The sequence below is a fragment of the Gobius niger genome (assembly GCF_951799975.1).
Source record: "Gobius niger genome assembly, chromosome: 7".
Lineage (NCBI taxonomy): Eukaryota > Metazoa > Chordata > Actinopteri > Gobiiformes > Gobiidae > Gobius > Gobius niger.
The window spans coordinates 2,835,378-2,861,323 of NC_136858.1; the positions used below are offsets into that span (position 1 = coordinate 2,835,378).

Consider the following 25,946-nt stretch of genomic DNA (forward strand, 5'->3'; position numbering starts at 1 on the left):
AACCAATATATTGAGTGTTTTGTAGATAATACAGCAAAGACGGAAAATAGAAGCGAGTTTACAATATAGTAAATATATAAACTGACATTTTTTTAAATCGATTTGGCAGTAGGTTTGGTCTGGAGCAATATCTGGAGGATTGTGCATGTTTTGATTTGAATAATAACCTTTTTTTTAACCCTGTTTGTGTGTTTGTTTCAGATGTGAACCAGCTCCAGCGACCCCGCCCGACCTGCAGCCTCCAGCTCCACTGACCAGCCACAGGTCAGACACTCTCCGGTTTAAACCTGATTTCCACTTTAAAGCTTCATGTCTTGCTGTTTCGGGATCTTGACCTCAACACAGTCTCGTGTATTCGGACTTGGACTTGCTCTGACGGCTTTTTTCATAGTTGTTCCATTTGTCTAAACACAGATTTAAATTGTGTTTGCAGTTTTCCTGATACATCCTTCTGTCCGTGTGACATTAAGAATCATCAGATGAGTTGTGTCTTAAAGCAGTACTAAGTAACTCATGCCCCTAGAGGCCATAAGCGCCACTGCAGGTGTTGCAGCATGTCGCATTTGTTTTGCTTATTAATTGTCCGTGAGAGTAAATACTACGCTGACAGAAAAGACAAAGGACAGAAGGATATTAGATATTATTGTACATACAATCACACAATGAGATCATTTGTTTTCACTCAAACTTGGCTGTAAATACTGTTTAAGTGGCGCTAGCCCGCAGTTAGCTTTGCACGTTAGCCTGTTAGCTTCTTCTTCGTGATTCCATTAGTGTGTATTGGTGACTCCGACCCGGTGGCAGGCAAGTTGCAGGCATGGTTTTCTGGCCAGAGACACCAGGGGGAGATGAAAGACCCTCCAATCATCCCTTTAACACTTGTATTACTCCCAGAGGGACTACGGGAAGGATTCATTAAGGAAAACGAGTTACTTAGTTCTGCTTTAAATACAGTATAATTGAAAATCATTCAATTGGATTAATTCAGTCTACATTTTTGGGGGGAAATTATACTTTTTGTCCCCACAAAGTCCTTGGTAGTCAGTGTATATAAGACACCACTTTCCATCCATCCATTTTCTTCCACTTGTCCGTTGCCGGGTTGTGGGGGCAGCTGTTGGAGCTGCCCAGATCACATTGCACCAGCCCCTATGGCGCCCCCTGCAGGTGGTGGGTCCACAGAAGGACGGCCTCATGGTTCTAACTGGGTCTATTGGTCTCTCATAAGGGGCTTCTGAACCGCACAGAACCCGCAGGATCTTTCGGGCGCTCAAACCCCTCCACCACGTTAAGCCCGTGGTTCCAGGAGGAAAGATACCACTATTTACTATTTAACAGGTTTTTCACATTTCCTGCATATTTGCACACCCTGAGTGTTTCTAAGAGCTGAATGTAACAAGTACTTTTCTCCATTGTGAGATCAGTAAAGGCTTATCTTATCATATTAGTTTGGCACAAACATTTAAAATATCGTCTAAAACCTATTTATTGGCAGTAAAGCAGTGCACAATTTTTGGCTCAAAAGTTGCCCATTGTATCCAATTTGCTTCAAACTATTGAAATTGTCTCTAATTTGTCTGATGAAATGCTTCCAAATCTTAAGAGATAAAATATCCACAGATTTATTACATTTATGGCACAAACATTTTGGCAATTAAATGGCATTAAAGAGCATTGCAGTGGACTCAACATACACAACTACCACTGCATTAGTCTTACGTAGTGCTCTGCTTTTTACAAGTCGGTGTTTTACTGCCCCAAGACAAGGTGCTTTATTTGGCTTTAATGTAGTTGAAATGAGAACTCGTCGGAGAGGATTCCCGTGTCGTGGAGGAGAAGCAGAAAAACCATTAAATCAATTCATCATCGTCACAGCGGAACTTGTTTGTCTCTTTCGCCTTTTTCGCGAGAGAAACGCAACTCGGAGGTAACAACAGCAAAGGGAGGCGCTCGTCTGGGTGGATCGAGCGAGTAAAATCCAAATGCGGGCCGGCTCACGGAGACGCTCTCTGTTCGTTATTAGCATTTGGTGCAGTCGCAGCAGAAGAAGAGGTTTGTTTTGGCAAGGCAGGTTTCTCTTATTTTCTTTCCCAAAACCTTCTTAAGCAAACCACACCGACTCGAGCATCAACAGAATCTGCATATCCTCTCTCCCGCTTTTCTGATGCCTCATAAAAAGCACTGTTTTGTTTGTGTGCCACATGAGGTGGTTTGCCGAGGTTTAAAAGGGCAGATTTTACATACACGTCGTCTTCTTTAGGCGAAGGTGAAAACATACACTTCTCTGGTAAAGGTTGAGATTTAGGATAGTTTTCTCTCTCGTCTTTCACAGGTGGATTCATTCATAAATACAATTCACAAGTTTGGTGTCCACGTGTAGCACGAAAGGCTGTGATCCAAACATGCCGCTGCTGTCTCCTGTGTGGGAGATGTGATGCCTTCATGCCGAACAATGAAGGCTGCTGAAACAAAGCACTTCAGAGACACACTCTGTAGATCTTCATAGTTTTACTCAAAATTTGAAAAAGTACATTTTAGATCATCAGTCGTGTCAGCATTGATGAATGTATTGTAAACTGAGATTGTTTAGGTTTTTTGTAATCTTTTTGTGAAGCACTGGTCCTCCTGGTGTTGCTGTAAAGACTTTGATTGATTGATTGTAATCTATTTTATTGTAGATTAGATTTATAGATTATAATCGTAAGGCTCACCTGTACTCATGGGGCCCTTTCAGGGAGTATTTGACAGCCAATTGTTGTTGCGCCTTGTTACTGCTGCTGCAGTTCTCTTTGTTTCTGTCAAATCTGTTGGTCCCCTCGGGGGGGCCCTTCTGGCCGCGCAGTAACTCCTAAAGGTTATTGACGGAAGTGAGCGGGGCAAGTCTTTAGGAGTTACTGCGCGGACGTTGTGCTCCTCGTATCATTACGCCTCACAACATAGTACCCCTTTTTATCTGCTTATAAAATCGACATGTTACATTTCTGTGTAAATATACTTCGCATGAAAACACTTCACGTAACTTTATTTAAATAGGGAACACGTGGAAGAGCTTGGTAGCTTCTATCGTGAGCTTTTTTGGAGCTATATGACATGTGGGAGAGGCTGCGTTTGCGTGACAGAGCGCACGGACAAAGACCAGACGGGGATATATTAACTCGGCTAAGGTTAGGTAAGAACATATCTCAGTATGTAAAAACGGTGGCCTATTCCTTTAACAATGTTTGAAGGTTTGTTTTTGGCGATTTTTAAAAATATTGAATTCCTGCCTGATTTAAGAGCTTTGAAACGCGAAAAAAGTTTTACTTTTCTAAAATCCCCTTTGAAAGAAACCCCTTTATGACTAAAATAGCAACAAAATAAACCTAAAAATTAAGACCTCGATCCAGTGTTTGGATTTTGCTGCTGAGAGTAGAGCTAAGTTTGTCCCTTTTCACATTTAAATAACTTGTTAATAAAAGAAAACCTTCTGTACAGTTTTCCCCATATTAGTCAGTAAAAGTTTCAAAAACCTTATTTTTCCTTTTTACCTGCAGTGTCTCGCCTTCACAGCTAATAAACTTTTTTTGAATCCAAAGCTTCCGTTTTTGCGCCACTCCTCCTCTCGCTGAGCCAAACAAGCGTCACATTTGACTGCTCCGTGTCCCGTCTCTGCCTCCATATTCAGAGTGACAGAGCGGTTGTTTTATTTGGCCCCAACGCTCCGCTGCCCCATGGATTTACCGCAGACACAGTATTGACCGGCGCGGCGCTCTTTACCTCCTCCGCTCTGCCTTTTCACACAGGTCTGATACAGAGAGCAGGATTACAATGTGAAAAACCTATTGACACGAGTGAAGCCGGCCATGGACGGGATTATTCTGTTTACCGCAGGGATTACGCATACGCAGTTAGCTTGAGCGTGATGCATCCAGCTTTTATCAAGTCGTTGAGAGAAAATTGTTTTGCGGCCCTTACAGTAAAAGTGTAAAAGCTAAGTTTTAATGAAAGGAAAGAGACCTCCGCGTGCTGTCGGCTTTTGAAATGTTCGAGTTATCCTTGACCTGTGTTGCAGATTGCTAAACTCCATCTTGTTCCCAGATAATTGTGAAATTTGCTTTTAAACTCATTCCCAGGAGGATTTTGTCGTAAACATTCTTAAGCCTGGGACGTAGTAGAGGATTGAAGAATCTTTTGCAATTGTAAAACGTGATACACAGTGCTCAGACCATCAGAGGTCAAGTTTGCCATTTTATACTCACTACTGCCACCTCAGGCCATGTGTGTAACTGCACCTTCTATTAAAGGGGGGGGGGTATTATGCAAAATCGACTTTTTCAAGCTTTACATCATGTTATTATGTCCTTCCCTCATTAAAAACATGCCTGAATTGTTGCCTTGGCACATTCACGTATTTTTGAGTAATCTGTAAAAACTCTGATGGCGGCCATTTTAGGGATAGGTTTGCCTGAGTCCTCCTAGGAACGCCCCCACCTCCTGGAGACGCCTCCGAGCTTTCGTCACCAGCCGAGTAACCAACCACTGCTCCTCAGCAGAACCCCCTCCCCACTGATGCCACAGACAGCGTGTGGAGGGGGCGTGTCGGAAAGGCTCAGAGGTTCTTAAAGAGACAGAGGCCTATTTCAAGACATTCACTACAGCCATTTTGAGAGAGCAATTATATACAAGGCAGTTATTCTAATTTACTGCATTTACAGACCAACAGAAGGTTTGGTCATCATTGTAGTGTGATATAGACTACCCCCTCTTTAAGCTCGTGCATGACGGCACTTCGGACCTGAAGTAACACCTTTTTTAGTGACAGTGCAGGATTTTAGAGACAGTTGTGGTGAACAGGTCTGAGCTCATTCTACACATTAGGACATGGCTGGAACATGTAGGGGGAGGAAAATACTTAATTTTAACATTTTTAAACTCTGTATAGTACCTTTAAATACTTGAGTAATATTTATGTTGAGAACTTATTACTTTTCCTCCACTACATTACACAACTATGTATGACCATGTGGAGAATGAAGTATCCGAGGCACAACTGGATGAGGTAGAGTATGCTTTTATTAAGACGCTGGCGCGTTTCGACCTTCGGGTCTTTGTCAAAGCAGTGTATCACAGCTGTATCTGATGAGGGTTTAAATAGTTCAGGACATGTGATATGTGTCACGTGACAAACTGAAAACAATACTTAGGCAAAAAAGGCCAGTCGTAATCAATTGGACAAAAAACAAAGTATTTACAGATATGTAATAGATCATACCTGATGTTGCCACATAGAAACGTAACTCTACAGACAGTGCAATATACAGATACAATGGACACATAGAGAAACAAAGCTAGAGGCAGGTGATAAAAGTCGATCTCCTCTTTCAAACCCGGTCGCATTAAGTTTGTGGATCAAATAGGTTTCACGTTGGAGGAGGGATTTGAGTCTATTGCCTCCTCTAGAGTTCAGTGGTATATATATATATGACCATGTGTTCTGTTTTTGTCTTAACACATTGAGGCTGCACTGTTTTGGGGATTTAGCTGTAGTGTCAGCAATCCAGACCATTTTTCATTATATTTGTAGCACCACAGCGTATTCTGTGTTATATCTATGGACACATGCTATGGCTCGTTTGAAAACTGAGACTCTAAACTCTCAGTAGGTGAAAACAGTTTAATTCTACGTGCTTCCGGTTTCGGAGAAATCTAAGCTAAACAGAGCCTAGTTTTGATCAAAACGGAGTCATTGTGTGTTTTATGAAACACTCTCCTGTCTGATTAATTCCTCTCTCCTCCTGTCTCCTCCTCTCTCCTCCTCTCTCCTCCACTCTCCTCCACTCTCCTCCTCTCTCCTCCACTCTCCTCCTGTCTCCTCCTCTCTCCTCCTCTCTCCTCCACTCTCCTCCACTCTCCTCCTGTCTCCTCCTCTCTCCTCCTCTCTCCTCCACTCTCCTCCTGTCTCCTCCACTCTCCTCCTCTTTCCTCCTCTCTCTCCTGTCTCCTCCACTCTCCTCCTCTCTCCTCCACTCTCCTCCACTCTCCTCCACTCTCCTCCTCTCTCCTCCACTCTCCTCCTCTCTCCTCCTCTCTCCTCCACTCTCCTCCTCTCTCCTCCTCTCTCCTCCTCTCTCCTCCACTCTCCTCTCTCCTCCTCTCTCCTCCTCTCCTCCTCTCTCCTCCTCTCTCCTCCACTCTCCTCCTCTCCTCCACTCTCCTCCTCTCTCCTCCACTCTCCTCCTCTCTCCTCCTCTCTCCTCCACTCTCCTCCTCTCTCCTCCTCTCTCCTCCTCTCTCCTCCACTCTCCTCTCTCCTCCTCTCCTCCTCTCTCCTCCTCTCTCCTCCTCTCTCCTCCTCTCCTCCTCTCTCCTCCACTCTCCTCCTCTCCTCCTCCTGTCTCATCTCTCCTCCACTCTCCTCCTCTCTCCTCCTCTCTCCTCCTCTCTCCTCCTCTCTCCTCCTCTCTCCTCCTCTCTCCTCCTCTCTCCTCCACTCTCCTCTCTCCTCCTCTCCTCCTCTCTCCTCCTCTCTCCTCCTCTCTCCTCCTCTCCTCCTCTCTCCTCCACTCTCCTCCTCTCCTCCTCCTGTCTCATCTCTCCTCCACTCTCCTCCTCTCTCCTCCTCTCTCCTCCTCTCTCCTCCTCTCTCCTCCTCTCTCCTCCTCTCTCCTCCACTCTCCTCCTCTCTCCTCCTCTCTCCTCCTCTCTCCTCCTCTCTCCTCCTCTCTCCTCCACTCTCCTCTCTCCTCCTCTCCTCCTCTCTCCTCCTCTCTCCTCCTCTCTCCTCCTCTCCTCCTCTCTCCTCCACTCTCCTCCTCTCTCCTCCTGTCTCATCTCTCCTCCACTCTCCTCCTCTCTCCTCCTCTCTCCTCCTGTCTCCTCTCTCCTCTTCTCTCCTCCACTCTCCTCCTCTCTCCTCCACTCTCCTCCACTCTCCTCCACTCTCCAGCTCTCTCCTCCTCTCTCCTCCACTCTCCTCCTCTCTCCTCCTCCTCTCCTCCTCTCTCCTCTCTCCTCCTCTCTCCTCCTCTCCTCCTCTCTCCTCCACTCTCCTCCTCTCTCCTCCTCTCTCCTCCTGTCTCCTCTCTCCTCTTCTCTCCTCCACTCTCCTCCTCTCTCCTCCTCTCTCCTCCTGTCTCCTCTCTCCTCTTCTCTCCTCCACTCTCCTCCTCTCTCCTCCACTCTCCTCCACTCTCCTCCTGTCTCCTCCACTCTCCTCCTCTCTCCTCCACTCTCCTCCACTCTCCTCCTCTCTCCTCCACTCTCCTCCTGTCTCCTCCTCTCTCCTCCACTCTCCTCCTCTCTCCTCCACTCTCCTCCTCTCTCCTCCTCTCTCCTCCACTCTCCTCCACTCTCCTCCACTCTCCTCCTCTCTCCTCCTCTCTCCTCCTCTCTCCTCCACTCTCCTCCTCTCTCCTCCTCTCTCCTCCTCTCTCCTCCTCTCTCCTCCACTCTCCTCCTCTCTCCTCCACTCTCCTCCTCTCTCCTCCTCTCTCCTCCACTCTCCTCCTCTCTCCTCCTCTCTCCTCCACTCTCCTCCTCTCTCCACTCTCCTCCTCTCTCCTCCTCTCTCCTCCACTCTCCTCCTCTCTCCTCCTCTCTCCTCCTCTCTCCTCCACTCTCCTCCACTCTCCTCCTCTCTCCTCCTCTCTCCTCCACTCTCCTCCTCTCTCCTCCACTCTCCTCCTCTCTCCTCCTCTCTCCTCCTCTCTCCTCCACTCTCCTCCACTCTCCTCCTCTCTCCTCCACTCTCCTCCTCTCTCCTCCACTCTCCTCCACTCTCCTCCTCTCTCCTCCTCTCTCCTCCTCTCTCCTCCACTCTCCTCCTCTCTCCTCCACTCTCCTCCACTCTCCTCCTCTCTCCTCCTCTCTCCTAATCTCTCTTCTCTCCTCCTCTCTCCTCCACTCTCCTCCTCTCTCCTCCTCTCTCCTCCACTCTCCTCCACTCTCCTCCTCTCTCCTCCTCCTCTCTCCTCCACTCTCCTCCTCTCTCCACTCTCCTCCTCTCTCCTCCTCTCTCCTCCTCTCTCCTCCTCTCTCCTCCACTCTCCTCCTCTCTCCTCCACTCTCCTCTCTCCTCCTCTCTCCTCCTCTCTCCTCCACTCTCCTCCTCTCTCCTCCACTCTCCTCCTCTCTCCTTCACTCTCCTCCTCTCTCCTCCACTCTCCTCCTCTCTCCACTCTCCACTCTCCTCCTCTCTCCTCCTCTCTCCTCCTCTCTCCTCTGCATTTTTGGAACTCAGTGTGTTAAAATGCACACTCCAGAACAGTAGGAGGCGCCGTGCAGATGTTCTGTCAATGCCTCATCGACTCACAACAAGGAAGAAGGCTCACCCCGCCGTGTTGCAATTACAGTCATAATGTTGATAGACGTCTTGACTCTTGTGCTCACTCCTCCCGATCTACACGAATGATTAAATCCATGATGGCTGCTCAGACTCCTCCCACAGAGCATGTTCCAGAAAAGGAACTAAAAGGCCTGAAGCCCCGCGGACCGGCTCCAGAGCCTCCACACTGCTCCAGAGCCCGTCAGTCAAAGCTTCAGACTTACACTGTTAATGTTCATGGATAAAGTGATTGGACAATGGAATTATCAGGTCCGTAACATCGTCAGGTAAAAACCCACTGTGGGATTCCGTGAGTCGATCTGCGAGTATCATTTTGACACCGGCTAATTAGGAAATTAAAGCTCTCGTCCTCCTCTGTAAACCCGCACGCAGCTGTAAAGATGCATTCCTTCCCGTTCTGTTTCCCATTCATTATAATGACAAAGAGCGCAGCAGCGGTAGGTCCTGAGTAACTCTTCTGTTTATTCAGCGCCGTGTTCTTCTCATTAAACGCGTTTGTTTACATTCATCAGAGTAAAGAGGCCTCGCCGCGTCGCCCCGAACGCCGCCGCATTCATAATTATAACAATAACAGCTCCATAAATCTGTTTTTATTTGTGTTTGAAGAGGCGCTCGAGGCCAGAGAGAGTAGGCAGACGAGGCATCTAAATACAGTTAAGAGTGATTATGCCGCTTTAATGTAGTGGGCTGTTTGTTTGGAACCTCCGCTGCCGCGGTGCGTTCGGGTTCACTGCGTCACACGTCTCCACTGAAGGGGACGGGTCAGAGGCAGGAGAGTGAGTTCCCCACGCGGTCATAAGAGGGCACCTCCTCACTAAACCACTCTGCATTCATGACGGCACCGCTGACTCGTTAGCATGCCGTTCACTAAAACTGTCGGCTTGTATCTTGAGTGTAACAAGCCACACTCAATGCTGTGCTGTGGCCTCAGTTACTCTTATGGCTTTTAAAAGCAGAGAGGATTCAATTAGGAAAAACAGAAAGACATTGATTATAAATATAGTAAAAATGAATGAATGAATGACATGTTGCTCTTAAAATGTAAGGTTAAGAAACATATTCTGAACCTCTGTGGATCTTTGTGTTTTCAAAAGCTCCCAGAGATTACAATAGACCAGGATTCCTGAATTAAATTCCTCTGAGGTCCAAATTGAGAAAAAAATAAAAAAGCAAAGGTCTGGAACATATGGGGTTAATGGTTTTATGTAACCTGGCTAACACCAGGCTGCTGTGTGCGCTCCAATCATTTGGAACTGCACAGCAGCCTGGGGACCATGGCCGAAATTTTCGCATGGATTTGGGAACCAATCACAGAACAAGGAGGGACGGCAAGATGATGACGAGCTGTTCGATATACGGAAGCTTGTAGTTTATTTACGGATAAAAAAGAAAAAGTTTATTTACGGATCCAACATGACAGCAGCAGACGCGATGGTATTTTTTGATCAAGCTTTAGGCCGTGTTCTAAATAGTTTAGCTCGAAAGTTTACAGCAGGTACGATGATACGATGGGCTGTGGCCTCGTGCAGACGCATGATAGACATTCGTAGCGCCCAATAAACGACTATGGACGATCGTAAACCACACCTCTCCTACGAGAAAATGAATTTGTGTCCCCAGACTAAATATCACTTGTGATTTTAGTCTGGTGCTAGCCAGGCTAGGTTTTATGGGGATATTTGTCTGTTTTTAAATCTAAAAATAATGACATCCTGTTATTTTTGTATTTTTTTTTTTACTCTAAAGGACATTTTAGCTCCTATATATCAGAATGCATACAGCCTATTATGTACACAATGTGCCAATGCAGTGATGTTTTTCTCCTCTGCTCACCAAGTCCTGTTTACAGTAGTCCTGGTTTCGTCCTAATTAAATCCAGGTTCAGTGTGTAGCCACAGCTGCCCTGGGGTAGACTGACGGAAGTGAGGCAACCAGTCTGCACCATCGGTCCCTCTGACACCACCAACCACTCACTCACTACATTCACCCAGGCTTCCTGGTGTTACCAAATGGTCTCCCATCCAAGTACTGACCAGGTCCTTCCTGCTTAGCTTCCAAGGTCTGACGGGATTGGGCAGAGCAAAGGTGGTTTGACCTTGTTAGCACACGCAGCTGCTCGACTGAGGGGATTCACTGTCAGGTCCAAAGTTGGGATCCGGTGACCTTTGCTTTAGACTAGGATGAGAAAAATATTTTAAAAAATGTTATCAAGACTAGATCCTGAAACTCGTTAGCTTATATTATGTTGAAATCTGGATAAAGAATTTAATACTTGTATTTATTTATTTATCTTTTGTATTGTCGTGGGTGAGGGAAACAGATACTGCAGATACTCGGTCATGCTGCCGGTCCAGTCACAATTCGCACTTTTCCTATTCCTTACAAAGACGTGAGTCTGGGATCAGGGGTGATTCCGTCTAATTCCCAATGGCCATGATTGACAAACGCATTAACCAACCAATAACCAAAGCAAGGAAGTGAGTGGTTTTACAAAGCATTGGCCAGAAGAGCGGACGAATCTGTCATTTTTGCCACATAAACTTAAGGATTTACTGTATCATCAGCAACTCGGCTCAGATTTGAAACGTAGGAGATTTCAACACACATCTGCAACGGCTGAGACAAAGAGTAGGAGTGGGGAGGATGTGTGTGAGGCGAGAGCTCTGACTCCTCGGCTCCCGTGACCCTATGGGACGATGTATATGTGTGTTCTGCTTTGTTTTAGCTTCACGAGAGCTTCCCCCCTCCGTAACTCGAGCGCTGTATCCCAGTCTTCCTCGAGTCTGGGCTCTCCGGTCTTTGTGCCTACATTTAATTGCATGTCAGAATAAGCTGCTGCTGATTTCCAATAATAAGCGAAACGTCTCTCTGCAGCCGTCTATGCCCTGTGGAGAGTTTGGGCACTCGCTCAGAGGGAAAGAGAGGCTGTGGTGGAGCGGGCACAGTCTCTGGGCAAAACTCTGACACCGGCAAAATGTCACCAGAAAAATGGAGCAAAAAAAAAAAAAAGTCAGCGAAATGTCGGCCAACAAAGAGGAGGATGATGAGAGACACAGAGACGAGCTCGAGCTGAACTATTTTAATGAAAGCAATCGGCAAACACAATATTATGTGTTTGGATCTGACGCCAAGTGATAGTTTTAAATCAGTTCTCAGCTTCTTTTTAAACTCATGTAAGAATTTAAAGCGCTAGAGCCGGTGAAGACCTTGCCTGGAGCTCCCCCCGCTGGAAGCAGTGGGGATAATTGACTTGATAAACACACTTTGAGCCGATATCAGGTTTGGGTTTAACAATGACAAACCGCTGTCATCGTAGAAACAGCTAAATTCAACAGAATTGACCCGAGATAACTCAAAACTGCATAAATGTGATCAAATATTACTCCAGGTCTGTCTTTGACGAGGGAACAACATCATAACGGAGTCGCCCACTTTAAATGCTTCACACGTACTTTTCCTGGTAGGCCGGATAATTGGCACTTGAAAAAACAATCATTTGTGAGTCCAGTGCTTTGAGAACAGGTTTTGAATGCTAATATAGTTTATTAGATACCAAACACCTTCCACTATAAACACTGAGCCTGGTCAGCCGTCCACTCCAGCTTTTTGTTTCTGGACCGTCTGGAACTTCGCAAACAGCCAATCAGAGCTTGAAAAGCTTTCTATCGATCCAATCACAGACTACATTGTCAGGACAGGAACGGAATTAATCATCCATCCATCCATTTTCTTACACTTTTCCGTTGCCGTGTCGTGAGGGGCATTATGGCTCCCCCTGCAAGTGGTGGGTCCACAGAAGGACGGCCTCACGATTAACCGGGCCTGTTGGTCTCTCATAAGAGGCTTCTGACCCGTCACCTATAGGACCAGTTTGCCCTGGGAGACCCTACCAGGTTTACGAAGCCCCCGACAACGGAGCTCCAGGATCATTCGGGCGCTCAAACCCCTCCACCACGATAACCACAAGCTAATATTTTCTTAAACGTACTTAATGTATCTGCAGCATCTTTAAGAGGATTTTCTTCTTGTTTCCATCTATCAAAATATTAATATGCAATATATTTGCATGTTCTCCCTGTGTCTGCGTAGGTCTCCACCGGGTGCTCCGGTTTTACCCCTATAAACATGTACAACCAGGATGAATGACAGGTGTGTTTGAGAGTGCGAGTGTGGGAAATCAGCCCATGTTTACATGCATGAGCCCCATGTGTGTTCAGACGCCAGTGCAATTCAACTCTACTGAGTCTTCAGGGCACTGGACAAAACAAACAAATAATGACTCCTGGTATCCTTCAGTTTCTGTGGCAAAAACAACATAGATCGTTCACATTTGTCTCTGCTCAGTAAAAAACACTGACTTCTACAAAATACAGCATCAAAAATATGCAGTTTGCATCATATCCAGCTTTTCTCTGATTGGTTAATACGCTTGTTAATCCTGCCCATCGGGGAGTCAAAGAAATCCCCCTGATCCCAGATACATCCAGTGAAGTATGGAGATGACCTCACACTCACAGAGCTTCTGATGGGCTCCATGCCTGGTCTGATGCAGAGGGCTCTGGACTCTGTGGATGAGTGGGGTCAGGAATTGTCCCTGGCAGCCAATGGAACAAAGACTAAGGACATGCTGGTCAGTGCCAGGAGAGAAGTTGTTGGTCAGGCAGTAAGCAGAGTCACCACCTTCAAACTGCTTGGTGTCCAGATATCATCTGACCTCTCCTGGGATGCTCATGTGTGGTACATGCTTTCTAAAACACGCCCCAGGATACACTACCTGAGTGTGGCCAGGAGAGCTGGACTTCCCTCTGATGTCCTCAAAATGATCTATCTGACTTTCATCAGACCTGTGCTGGAGTGTGCCAGTCCCGTGTGGGGCGGCCTCTCTGAGAGCCTGTCAGGGGAACTGGAGCAGGTGCACAAAAGGTGCTGCAGGATTATTGGTATCCCACCATCCTCCATCCAATCTCTGAGTAAGAGGCGGGACATGGCCACACTGCAGACCCTCCAGAACATCAGTTCCTCTCCTCTGCACACCTTCATCACTTGGATAACAGCTCAGGCACCGAAGACCATATGCAGCCAAGAAGAGCAACACAAAACAACATTATTCCTCGAGCTTTAACATTGTTTTACGAATCTGTTTCATAGATGTTTTTATTCATTTTTTTGTATATTGCTGTTTTTATTCTATCGTAATTGACACATTTCAGGTTAAATATTTTGTTATTTCCTGCTATGTCAAATTTAATAAACCTAAACCTAATACACGTCTTTGTAAAGAAGTTACTTTAGTAAGAAACATGGGGGTCATTTACTCTTTTCACACGTACAAACGCGGTAAAGTGAACTTACAATGGAGCACAATGCAAGAGCAGTCGACACAACTAACTTGATGAAGATGCAAACAAAGGCAATTTTACCACAATGCGCAACATTTGAGGTGGAGCAAATGCAAATAATTGTGCTGTCTGTACCTGTTTTGATGGTGGACGAAGTTATCCTGAAAACGCACTTTACCTGTGACTGCTCTCCTTTAGTCTCTGTGTGTTGAACGTTGAGCTGGAGCGGTTCACAGCAGCGATTCATCAAACTTCAGGAGTCCCACGTCCTTTTGCAAACCGCTGTAAACTAATAATACGCTCGGTTTCTAATGTTAAATCAGGTGCAACAGAATAACACTTGCTCATTTTCAGCACGACTCACAATCGAGCACCTGGCTCAGTGAACGAGGCCCATTGTGTGTTATTCCGAGAGCTTTTTTTTTGTTTTTGGAGTCTGCATAATCGTTGTAATGAGCTTTCCGGTGTGTTTCCGCCTCTCGAAGCCCCTCTCGCTCCTCGACCCGTGACTCCGAGCCCCTCTCCTCGCTCGGAGCTTTAATAACGTCGCGTGGCGAGCTGCAGAGGTGGGTTTGGACCGCGGCCTGTGTTTGATCTGTGTTCACACCTGCTCACACTCATCTGCTTCAACAAGAGCCAGTCCGGCCTCGCACTGACTCATCCGGACTGAGGGAACGCCAGGTGTGAAAGAGGAGCTAAAAATAGCTTTGCGAAGTGCAACGTAAACACAAAATCACGGCTCTCGTCAGAAACGTAGAGGGATGGCGTCGCGCTGGCGTCGCTCTTGTTAACACTAGATTAAGCTGCTTTAAAATCCCATCGATCTGAGCCAGTTTGCCGCATGAAGTCTCCCGCTCATCGAGTTTTGGATGTTTCCACGCACAAACCGCTCATCGGCAGATTAAACAGAGCTAATGAGGGAATGTATTTTGAAGCGATTAGGCCTCAGTGCTGTGTGTATTGGGCTCATCCCAGCGTTTCAGCGACTTTTAACACATTCAGCGGATAGAAATGTACAGACGGAGACAGCAGACTGTGAAATGGTTGTTAGCGTCTGCCGGGAGAACAAGAGGAGAGCTACAATCATGTACATTTCCACAATACAAGACTATTTTAATGAACTCCAGACTGAAAAGGAGCAGAAGACTTTTCCTTCGAGTGACTTGAAAAATCCATCTCGTCAGGCTCGAGCTGATATGTTTTCTTTAAGTCCACTGGTGTATTGAACAAATCAAGTGTTGGTATTGCAGTAATTGCCGAGTTTACACTTGTAACAACAAGAACCTTTCACGGAGCCTTGTTACAGACAGAGGGACAGGATTAAAACTTAATGGATACTTGCAGTGAGCGGAATACAAACTCTTCCAATCAGGACCTGGATGAGATTCAACACTAATAGAAGAGTGTAGAGAAACAAAGTGACGGCTACAGTGGGTAGAAAAGTCTGTAAGAAGGCCAGGTGCTCTTCAGGATCAAAACATAGATATAGGCAAAAAAAGGGAAAAAATCCGGGGCTCTCCGATACCTGGTTAAAAGTCCTTTAATGAACGGACCTGCTCGACCGACTCGCTGTGTGCTACAATATTGTTGCCTCTTCCACTGCATAATTAAGTTAAATTAAAGGGGCTAGATGCAAGTTCGCCATTTTATACTCACTACTGCCACCTCAGGTCATACTTATAACTGCACCTTCTATATTAAGCTTGTGCATGACGGCAATTCGGACCCGAAATAGCACCTTTCAGAGTGACAGTGCAGGATTGTAGAGGTGGTGAACAGGTCTGGGCTCATTCGAAAACATTCGGACATAGTTGGAACATTTTTAAACTCCTCATAGTCCCTTTAAGGTATACTTTATTAATCCCCGTAGGGATTTTCATTCTCTGCATTTGACTCGTCCTCAATGCCGCTGGGGCGACCTGCAGGAGCAGTGAGCTGCCAGCTTGGGCCGGCGCTCGGGGACCCATCTCCGTCAGAAACACCTGGCTGGAGTATTCACCTATTGTACATGTTTTTAGTGGTAGGGGAAACCGGAGTACCCGGAGGAAACCTACGCAGACACGGGGAGAACATGCAAACTCCACACAGAAAGGCCCCGTCCCTGGTGGGAATCGAACCCGGACCTGTACTTTCCATTTTATATGTGTGTGTACGATCTTCGCCAGTTTAGTGTGGTCGACCACTAAGTGTACTTCAGGGTGTTGTAGATCTTTAATTATGGGGTATTCAATGTTATATCGCTTGTTGTTTACTACATTATCATTACCTATTTTTACCATATCCATCCATTTTTAACTGTCATTGTGCATCTAATTGTCTTTTCTCTGTGTTATATGTATATGTGGCTCTTCCGTCTCAAAGCGGAAGTGCTACATCACGTGACTGAGACTGGGCTTATTAAGCACATCTGAGCCACTATTTCCTTTTTTTTTCCCTGAAGAAGGTCCGTTCATTAAAGGACTTTTCACCAGGTGTCCAGTGCCTCGGATTGTTTCCCTTTTTTTGATTAATAGAAGAGCGTCGTAAACAAGTGTTTCATAAACAGTTCATGGACTAAATGTAGTGCTGAGACGAGTGAGAAACCTTTTATCCGGTTGTCATTAGGCTAATTCATTGGAGAGTATTGGAGTCTCGTCTCTGTCCTCAAAGTTTATTTCCTACTTTATGCCAGTCTTAATAAAATAAAGTCTCTGAATTGTAACCACAAAGGTGACCGTTTCTAAGCGCTTCTCGTGCCGCCGTGGGGCCGTGAGCCACGCACCGTCTGCTCCATGGCTTTATTGCCTTTTTTGCGCATTATACTTGTAAACCTAGCATATACTGAAACTTACAGTATGAACCACAAAAGCCATTTTAAAAACAAATTATTTTGCTCTGCTTTCGTGCATTGTTGTTGTTTGTTACAGTCTGAGACTGTCTCTGATTGGCTGAAAGGAGTCAATCCAGGTTGACATTGCTGTAATGCTCTTTGCAAAGTGACGTAAATTCCGGACTATTGAGCGCACCTGAATATAAGTCGCACAGAGATTTTTTTTTTCTTCCATTCATAGACCGGACTGGTCTCTAGGCCACAGCTGTTCCAAGTGCATTTGAAGCACCATCAGCCGCTGGAAATGCTGGAGTTTTCTCTTTGTAGAGCAGTGATCTACAGGTGCATTTACTTTTGTAAAAGTGTGTTAAGAGCTTCCATTATATTATTCTTTAAACATGCGTGTGTTCAGTGGAGTCAAAACACTGCTTTCCTTTTGTTTCCTTTTGTTTCCTTTCCCCTTAATAATCCAGTCATGTCACACTGGCTAGTTCATAAAGTTATCAAATTTACAGTTTACTTTACTCCCACGTCTCACAGAGCTGGGCTGTACTACCTTCTCAAATGGGGGAAACACGAGGACAGTGCAGCTGCCCTTCTGTGGTCAGGAGCACAGCAATATAAGAAATAATACTTAATTTTGGGGAGGGAAAAAAACAGGAAGGGCACTTAAAGGGTACATTTCAATATGAACTCTCTTCACTCTTCTGTTAATGTGTCTTTTTAGTTTTATCTGTGTAGATAAACTTTTTATTTCCCTGAAACATGTTCCAAACCCGCCCGTCCTCCAGTCCCATCTCACATCGACTGAACCCAAAGTCAAACCCATTCTCCGCGTCCAGATTCCCCCGCCTCTCGCTGGCCTTTCACAGACCTGCCAATCCCGACACGTATGTCCGCCCCCTCGCCCGCCCCCCTCCTCCTCCCCCGTCTGCTCATGTAATTACCGCCGTCACGTCTGCTGCTGCCCCCTACAGGTCACCGAATCACACCCCGCTCTCACACAATTATCTCCTCAGCCGAGCCCGCCCGCCCAGCTCCGCCGCCGCCGCCGCCGAAAGTGACATTGGCCGTTAGCGCGCCGCCGGCTCGAATTGCTTACTTTTGGAATTGAATGGCGTTTTCATTAGAATGTGGCATGTTTAGCAGAGGGGAGGCTGTAATGCGTTTTCCCCATCGCTGAGCAGATGGAGAAAAGCGATTGGCGCCGCGGCGGGAGGAGTATTATTTTGTGCTCCGGCGTTTCGGAGCGTGTTTGATATCGGAGGAGTTGTCAGTAAACACAGATTCTTGACATTTAGAGGCGTCGGGTCGCGGCGCTCGCATATTCACGGCTCGCTAAGTGCGTTTTCGAGATGCGAAAAGTGAAAATGTGTCCAGGTTTTGTCACCCTGAATATGTGCGAGCAGATAATTAAAGTTAGGACTGCAAGATATGAGAAAATATTTCATCTAATTCTGTCAACAAGATAAAATACTAAATCCTGACCAAAACAAGCCTAACATCTAGCTAAATTTGAGAAATCTATACTAAAACTATGTTGCCATGTATCTTTCTTTAGACAAAATAACTCCTCAGTGTTTTGTGACGTAGTGTGGCTTCTTGTGATATTCTAATAATTATGTTTAGTGCAACCAGTGTTTTAGCAGGACTGTAAATTAATTCAAGGAGAGACACTGTTTATTCCGGTTAATTTGTTGTTTTCCTGTAAGTGCCCTCCTGGAAACAAATAAATGATCTAATCTGCAGAGGAAGGTGTTTTAATATGACTTGGACTAGGTATGAAAATGTTCAATGTTTCATGAAAGATTAAGAGCAGATTTGTAGCTGTTTCAGACACACACGGGTTTGTGCATTAAGAGAACAGCTGCTACAAAAAAGCAAACAGGTATTTGAAGCTGCTGGGGCCTCTGGAGTCTCCCGAACATCATGTAGGACCCTCCAGAGGCTCAGAAATACATGAAGACTAATTTTCAAACAGTCTTGTTCACTGATGAGGCCGTGTGACCCTGGATGGTCAGATGGATGGAGTAGTGGATGGTTGGTGAATGGCCACCATGTCCCAACAAGGCTGTGACGCCAGTAAGGAGGGGGCGGAGTCATGTTTTGGGCCAGAATCATGGGGAGAGAGCTGGTCAGCCCCTATAAGGTGTGAAAATGACCTCTGAAAAATATGTGGAGTTTCTGACTGACCACTGTCTTCTATGCTACAAAAAGATGGTACAAGATCATCTTCATGCATGACAACGCACCATGTCCTGCTGTAAAGAATACCTCTACATCACTGGCTGCTATGGGCATAAAAGGAGAGAAACTCATGATGTGGACCCCCTCCTCCCCTGACCTCAACCCTATTGAGAACCGTTGGAGCCTCAACAAGAAAAACATGTATGAGGGTGGGAGGCAGTTTTCATCCAAACAGCAGCTCTGGGAGGCTATTCTGACATCCTGCAAAGAAATCCAAGCAGAAACTGCATATACTCCAAAAACTCACAAGTTTAATGGATTTAAGAATTTTGAAGCTGCTATCACACATGGGCTCCTATGGTAAAATATAACTTGACCAAACAAATTACCATTTTCAGTTAATTACGAGCTTTAACTTGTATTGAAACGATGAGTTGCATCATAATTTGTAACAGTAGATTTGGAGTTTTTACTAATAACTAAATCACTGTGAGGTTTTTCTCAATCACATTCATATGATCCTCTAACAGTTAAAGACTTAAAAATTATGCTGACTGTTATTTGAGCTGTTTTTCGAAAAATATAATTTGCGTAATATTTTTTTTACATAAATTGGCTTCTTTCGGCAAATGTTATATTATAAATCTCTTGTTTGTTTACTTTTTTCTGTACTGATCATTTCTTCAGAGATGTGTTGCTCTAAATGTCCTGTTTTCCGGATCATTTCTTTGTTCTTCGCGGCCGTCTCTTTATTAACATCTGATCCTCCACAGTTTAACCCGTGTCTCGCTCGGTTTCGGCGCTGTAATTGCCTTCAGTAAATCGCTGCTCATTACGCTCTGAACCTGTTTGCTTTTTCGGCGCCATCGCAAACGTCGCGGTCCGTCCGGTCAATATCCAATCTCACGCTCTTTTATTTTCAAATCTGCGATCGATAGAAGGTCGAAACAGGTGAAGCCACCGCGCGGCGCCGAATATTCCACGGACTAATACGACTAAGCCGCGCAAAATCAGTGCGGATTAATGGGCTTCGGCTGAAACTCACATTCAGAGCTTTAAACCCAGTTTTAACGCTCGCTCATTCAGAACCTGTTTATGGAGAGACACTGCAGGCGACGAGGGGGAAATATGCGATTTAGAGATTTCAATTTAAAACTTTTGTTGCACATCACCGACAGAAATATCAGGAAAAATGTCTGGCAAGTTTTCTGTCAATCAACGTTTTTAGATTTGGCGTTTTAGGCATAAATATGGCCACAATTCTCAATAATTGTTTGGTTTTATTTTGTAGCTATGTTCATTATCATTTTCCAGAGGGATTTTGTGATTCAAAGCTCGATAAATCAGGCAGGAATTAGATATTGAAAAATCTTCAAAAACATTGTAAAGGGACTAGATGCAAGTTGGTCAATTTATACTCACTACTGCCACCTCAGGTCGTATACATAACTGCAGCTTCTATATTAAGCTTGTGCGTGACGGCACTTTGACCCGAACAGCTTTCTGAGTGACAGGATTTTAGAGGCAGTTGTGGTGAACAGGTCTGAGCTCATTCAACACATTAGGACATGGCTGGAACATGTCGGGCACATGTGTCAAGGTCAAGGCCCGCGGGCCACATGTGAGATGATTTAACGTGGCCCCTTGAGGAGCATGAATTTCTGAGCAGTCAAAAAGAAAAAAGTAAGTCTCTAGCCCGTTCTAGTGTGGAGTTGGATGGTGGATTTGTAAAGAAATAACCAGTTTGCTCACACTGACATAATAAGAGATCATGATATAAACAGCATGTTATAGCCATGTGGTGAATGGTCAGTCTGCCCCAGGGCGGCTGTGGCTACAATAGAGTCACTTACTGCCATTGAATGTGGAGTGAATGAATAATGACTTTATGTAGCACTTTGAGAAACATGTGACCCAGGCTGAAGAAGCACAATAAGTGTAAGATGTTGTTATTTATGAGGCCACAATATAAGCGACCCACCGTGGGGGCTGAGCTTCGGCCCACGACCCAAACGACTAGATTACAGCCTTTCGTGCTCTGCGTGGAGACCAAACGTGTGATTGTTTAGGAATGAGTACGCACGGGAAAGACGAGGGAGCGACGCCATGTTGGAGATATTTCCTAGAAATCCCCAGATCGCTATAATGGATAAAACATAAGATAATCAATGCAAAGGGTGAGTTTGGTCTTTTTGTAAGCAAACAAACAAGCCTTAACCAAGTGTGTTTTCTCCACTTCAGCTTTACCCAAATCTAAAAGGTTACAGCCTATTGGCCAGTGCAATGTCTCATTTGAAAGCTAAGTTCGTGTCATTTTTTTCATCTTATTTTTGACGCTTTGTTTAAGAAGCTTTTAGATTTGGGTAAAGCCGAACTGGAGAAAATGTGCTCGGTTCAGGAGGGGGTAAAGAGGTTAAACTTTAGTTGTAAATTACTGATATTAAAATGAATGTGTTTGTGGATTTGGGGTTTGAGATAAAAGTGAGGAGGTTTGGAAATGACTGGTATGTAGATTCCAGAGCGTCACGAGGAAAGTCATGTCAGAGTTCATTGATATGATAAACTATTCTCGCGCCTCTCTTTAGTCGGGGCGTGTTTAAGTTCTGCTGCTTCAAACAGAGCAGAGCCGTGTAAATCGCAGGAGTGCGGGAGTGGAATTGACAGCAGATGCACGTTCATAGTTAAATTAAAGTTGTATGGGTCCTTTGGGGGTGATTTCAGATTGAAGTAAAAGCGTTTGTGTAAAATCCCCCTGGAGGGTTGTAGCTGCAGCGTTAGAGAATGATGAACCGCCTTGTTTCTCGCGGGAGATTTTCCCTCTGCATTTGACCTGTCCACTCAGGACGCCTAACAACCTTAAATGCCAGTTAATGCCATGTTTCTAAGGTCCTATACCTACATTACCTACATCTTTTTTTAGTGTGTGGAAACATTATGTTTGCCCCATGATGTATGTTGTAAATGTAGTCATTAGTGGACAAATCTGCCTGATGTGTGAGGTTTGTGTTATGATTTGTTGATGTTGTGTAGAGGCAAAAAGGAGTTAACCTTTTTAGTCACATACTGAGTCTTAAAGCCTTTTTCATCACAATTTGACTAAAAAGGTTCAAAATTTGGTATAGTCCCTTTAACCTCTTAAATAAACAGGCCACCATTTTTCCATACTGAGAGACGAGTTGATGTGTACCTGTCTGGTCTTTGTGTGTGCCCTCAGTCACGCAAAAAGACCAAAGATGTTAACTTTGGCCTCTCCCAATGTATTCCTATGGCTCCAAACGGGAGTGAACTTGGAAGCGTGAGTAGTTACACAATCCAAGTCTAGATACACAAAATTAAACATGTTGATTTTCTAGGCGGATAAAAAGGGGAACTATATTGTGAGGCGTAATAACACCTTAGCAGCACATTGGTCGCTTCAAACTTCACCCCGTTTGACCCCATAGAGGAGAGGAGGAGGGGCTAAATGCTCATCTTTGGTCTATTTGTGTGACTGATTTCAGTATGGAAAAACGGTGGCCTGTTCCTTTAAAGCCACACCGCGTAGAATTTTACCCAATGACTAAAATTGAAATATAAGCATTTGTTTAATGACAGATATTATCATGATTGAAAATAACCTCATAAAGGTACATGTGATTTTGCTGTGAGCGGCTCAGCTCTCCTAAGACATGGGAGTGGGTATGTCTCCATGTGACTGAAGTCAGCAGAATTTGATATTTAAACAGGTTCTCATCCAAATCCATTCTTTGATTACCCGCTGCAGAAATAGCATTTTCTGTGTCGAGCTGGTCATTGGGAGTATGTTTTGTGCAGTGTGCCTTATATGATCTCTATATTCAGCATGATGAATTACATGAATTGCTCTTTTCTGGAGGACAGGTGAGTTTGTAGCACTGCTGTAGCCACTCCCCCGGACCTCAATACAATTAGTGACAAAAAAGAGATTAAACAAAGAGGTGATATTAAAGGGGCAAGTTGGTCATTTTATACTCACTACTGCCACCTCAGGTCTTATGCGTAACTGCAGGTTCTATATTAAGCTCGTGGATGACGGGACTTCGGACCCGAATTAAAAACCTTTTAAAGATAAACTCACCCTCAAATCCACTTTTTTTGTGTGCTGATAAACGGTATAAATGAGTGTCCAATAGTGTTCACTACATATCCTGGTCATAATTTTGGCACTTAAAGGGGCTAGATGCAAGTTTGCCATTTTATACTCACTACTGCCACCTCAGATCTTATGTGTAACTGCACCTTCTATATTAAGCTTGTGCATGACGGCACTTCGGACCCGAATGAACACCTTTTTGAGTGACAGTGCAGGATTTTAGAGGCAGTTGTGGTGAACAGGTCTGGGCTCATTCTACACATTAGGACATGGCTGGAACACGTTGGGGGAGGACAATACTTAGTTTTAACCTTTTTAAACTGTATAGTCTCTTTAAAGACACTTCACCCTACTTGCCCCCACTGTTTGTACACTGGGGTATGAATGACAGAGTGGATGGGTGACTGGTTCCTTACTGTAAAGCGCTGTGAGCCTGATAAAGGTAGAAAAGAGCTATAGAAGTTGAGTCCATTTACCATTTTACCATTTAAAGAGACGATGACAAAATGTGACTGTCACTGTTGTAGGCCTTAGCTTTCAAATGAGGCATTACACTGTTGCATATTTAATTTCTGAGGATTCACAAACATTTGATCCAAAGATTTTTTCACATTTCCCAAATCTTCATTACTAATATACAAAAGAAAACCACACATTTAAATCTGGGTCTATCCATTATTTAGATTTTGTGACCATTTTGGCCTTATTTTTTATATGAAAACATAACATTTTCTCATATTTATGTCCGTAATGTTCAGTGAAAGTTTCAGTTTGATATCGGTAAATGTATTTATTTTCCTCTTCACCTGCAGCGTCTCACCTTAACAAGTTGTCATGGTAACTTCGATCATTTCTTCTGAAGTATTTCCTGTTCTGTTTGTTTGTTGGAAGTCGTTTTTCACCCGATCCGTCTCCTCGTTTAGACCCGCCGCTCTGCCGTCGATATCACGTTTCTTCTTCCCGGACGCCAAGTCAATTCAGAACGAAAACCAACAATTATCTCACACAATGCAGCGCTGGTGTGTGATATTTGGTGAAAGCAGAGTTTAAAATATAAGCTTTCCCGTTGCGTACATATTAATTTAAAGTAGTTAGCGCGCGCCTCCATCTGTCTCTGTAGTCACTGTTCCATAATGAATGCCCAGACTGCGACACCGCTTTAAATATGCACATTCTCCAACTCATCAAGTCGATAACAATGTGATAATTATTTCGACACAGCTCATACATTTGCATTCATTAGCGAAAGGCTTTTTAATTTTGTTTAATAATATGAAAAATAGCTTTTAATGACTTGGATTTATGTCACACTTCACACTGACTCTCAAAAAGCAACATGCAGTATTCACTCAAACGTTTACCTTCCCGTTAAGAGGACTGCTCCATCACCTCAGCGACGTCACCTTTGCAACATCGACTTTTAGAACTTTTGTTACAATGTCGTGCTCTCGTCAAAAACAAAACATCTTTGGGTAATCTTCTCTCGAGGCTGTTCTTAGCGTCGCCGTGTCAGATCCTGAAAAGCTTCTCCTGATGTTCTATCCTTCAGTCATTTTTCATTCACTCCATACTCAGTGGTGGAAAGTTGTTGCTAAGGCTGGGTTCCGTTAAGCGATACCAAGTATCGGAAGCAGGTACCAAAAATATATCTTTAGAGACCAGGCTGTGATGCTGTTGGTCCAGGGACGGCATTAAAGCAGAGCTAACTACTTGTTTACCTTAATAAATTATTTCCGTAGTCCCTCTGGAGGTAATACAAGTGTCTCTGGTGTCTCTGGCTAGAGGCTTGCAATTTATTTATTTATTGGTTTATTTGGTCGGGACAGTGCATGTTAATGAACATACATGGGTCTCATGCATGTAAACAAGCCACCCCGGATTTTCATCCGCCGTCCCCCATGCGCACTCACAAACGCACTCACATTCATCCTGGCCTATTGTACATGTTTTAGTGGTAGGGGAAACCGGAGTACCCGGAGGAAACCTACGCAGACACGGGGAGAACATGCAAACTCAGAAAGTCCCCGTCCAGGTGGGAATCGAACCCAGACCTTCTAGCTGTGAAGCACGAGCGCTAACCGCTGTGCTACCGTGCCTCCCCAATTTTCCCTGCTCCGACCCGGAGGTGCAATACACACTAATGACCACACAGTCTTTGCTCTGCCCAATCCTGTCAGACCTTGGAAGCTCAGCAGGGAAGGTCAGTACTTGGATGGGAGACCGTTTGGGATCACCAGGAAGCCTGGGTGAATGTGGCGCAGACTGGCTGCCTCACTACCCCAGGGCAGCTGTGGCTACAACAGTAGCTTACCACCACCGAGCATAGAGTGAACGATTAATGATGACAGTGTGGCGCTTTGAGAAACTTGGTAATACAGGCTTGTAAAGCGCGATACACATGTAAGGCATTATTATTATTAAAATGGAATCACTAAGAAGAAGCTAACAGGCTAACGGGCAAAGCTAACTGCGGGTTAGGGCCACTTTAGCAGTATCTACAGCCAAGTTTGACTTGAAGAGCCCTTTTTTCCTGTTTACATGTTGACGTCTAAAAACAAAAAAGTTATTCTCTTGCTCTGCTCCTGAGTTCATGAAAACTCCGAAAACTTCTCCAAACTTTACATCCTCTTTACACATTGACGCTTCCAAACCAAATTAAATTCCATAATTCACTCTGCAAATCATTTCCTTGTTTACATATTGAGTTTGAAATCTTTAATAGCTTCTCCCGTCACTGCTTCAGGAGACAGCATTAATCTCATTTCTCCGGCTACATTTTAAAGTTCGCTCATCACCGCGTCAACCCCAGTCACTCCTTCCCGTTTGCATATCGACTTTTCAAATCAATCAAACTCCATCATTTCTCCGCTCGACTTCGCGAATAACTTCCATCACCGCGTCTGTCAGGAGCCGAGCCGCGCCCGACTCGTGTCTCGGAGCAAATTAATCCCGTAAACCTATTAAAACTTATGAACTTTTTGAATTGCCGATGATTTCGATAATCTCCCCTTGGCGGCGTCTTGTGCCTTATTGACGCCCGCAAACAAACTCCACAAGACTTCTCTCCCATCGACTGTATCTTCAGTCTGCGGATGCATATTCATGGAGGGGAGCGGCGAGCTACAAAAACTCATTACGAGACAATATGGCCGCCGTCAAGCACCCTCTCGCGCTAAC

At 44.9% G+C, this 25,946-nt stretch overlaps 1 protein-coding gene across 2 annotated transcripts in view; it reads left to right on the forward strand.

The window, feature by feature from the left end:
• Window positions 1–25,946, forward strand: part of mgat4c (mgat4 family member C) — a 567,909-nt gene that overhangs the window by 182,406 nt on the left and 359,557 nt on the right. For both annotated transcript variants that reach the window (XM_079560422.1, XM_079560423.1), the window contains one exon: window positions 202–264. The gene's annotated coding sequence lies outside the window, so the exon portion shown is untranslated. The remainder of the gene's footprint in view (window positions 1–201; window positions 265–25,946) is intronic.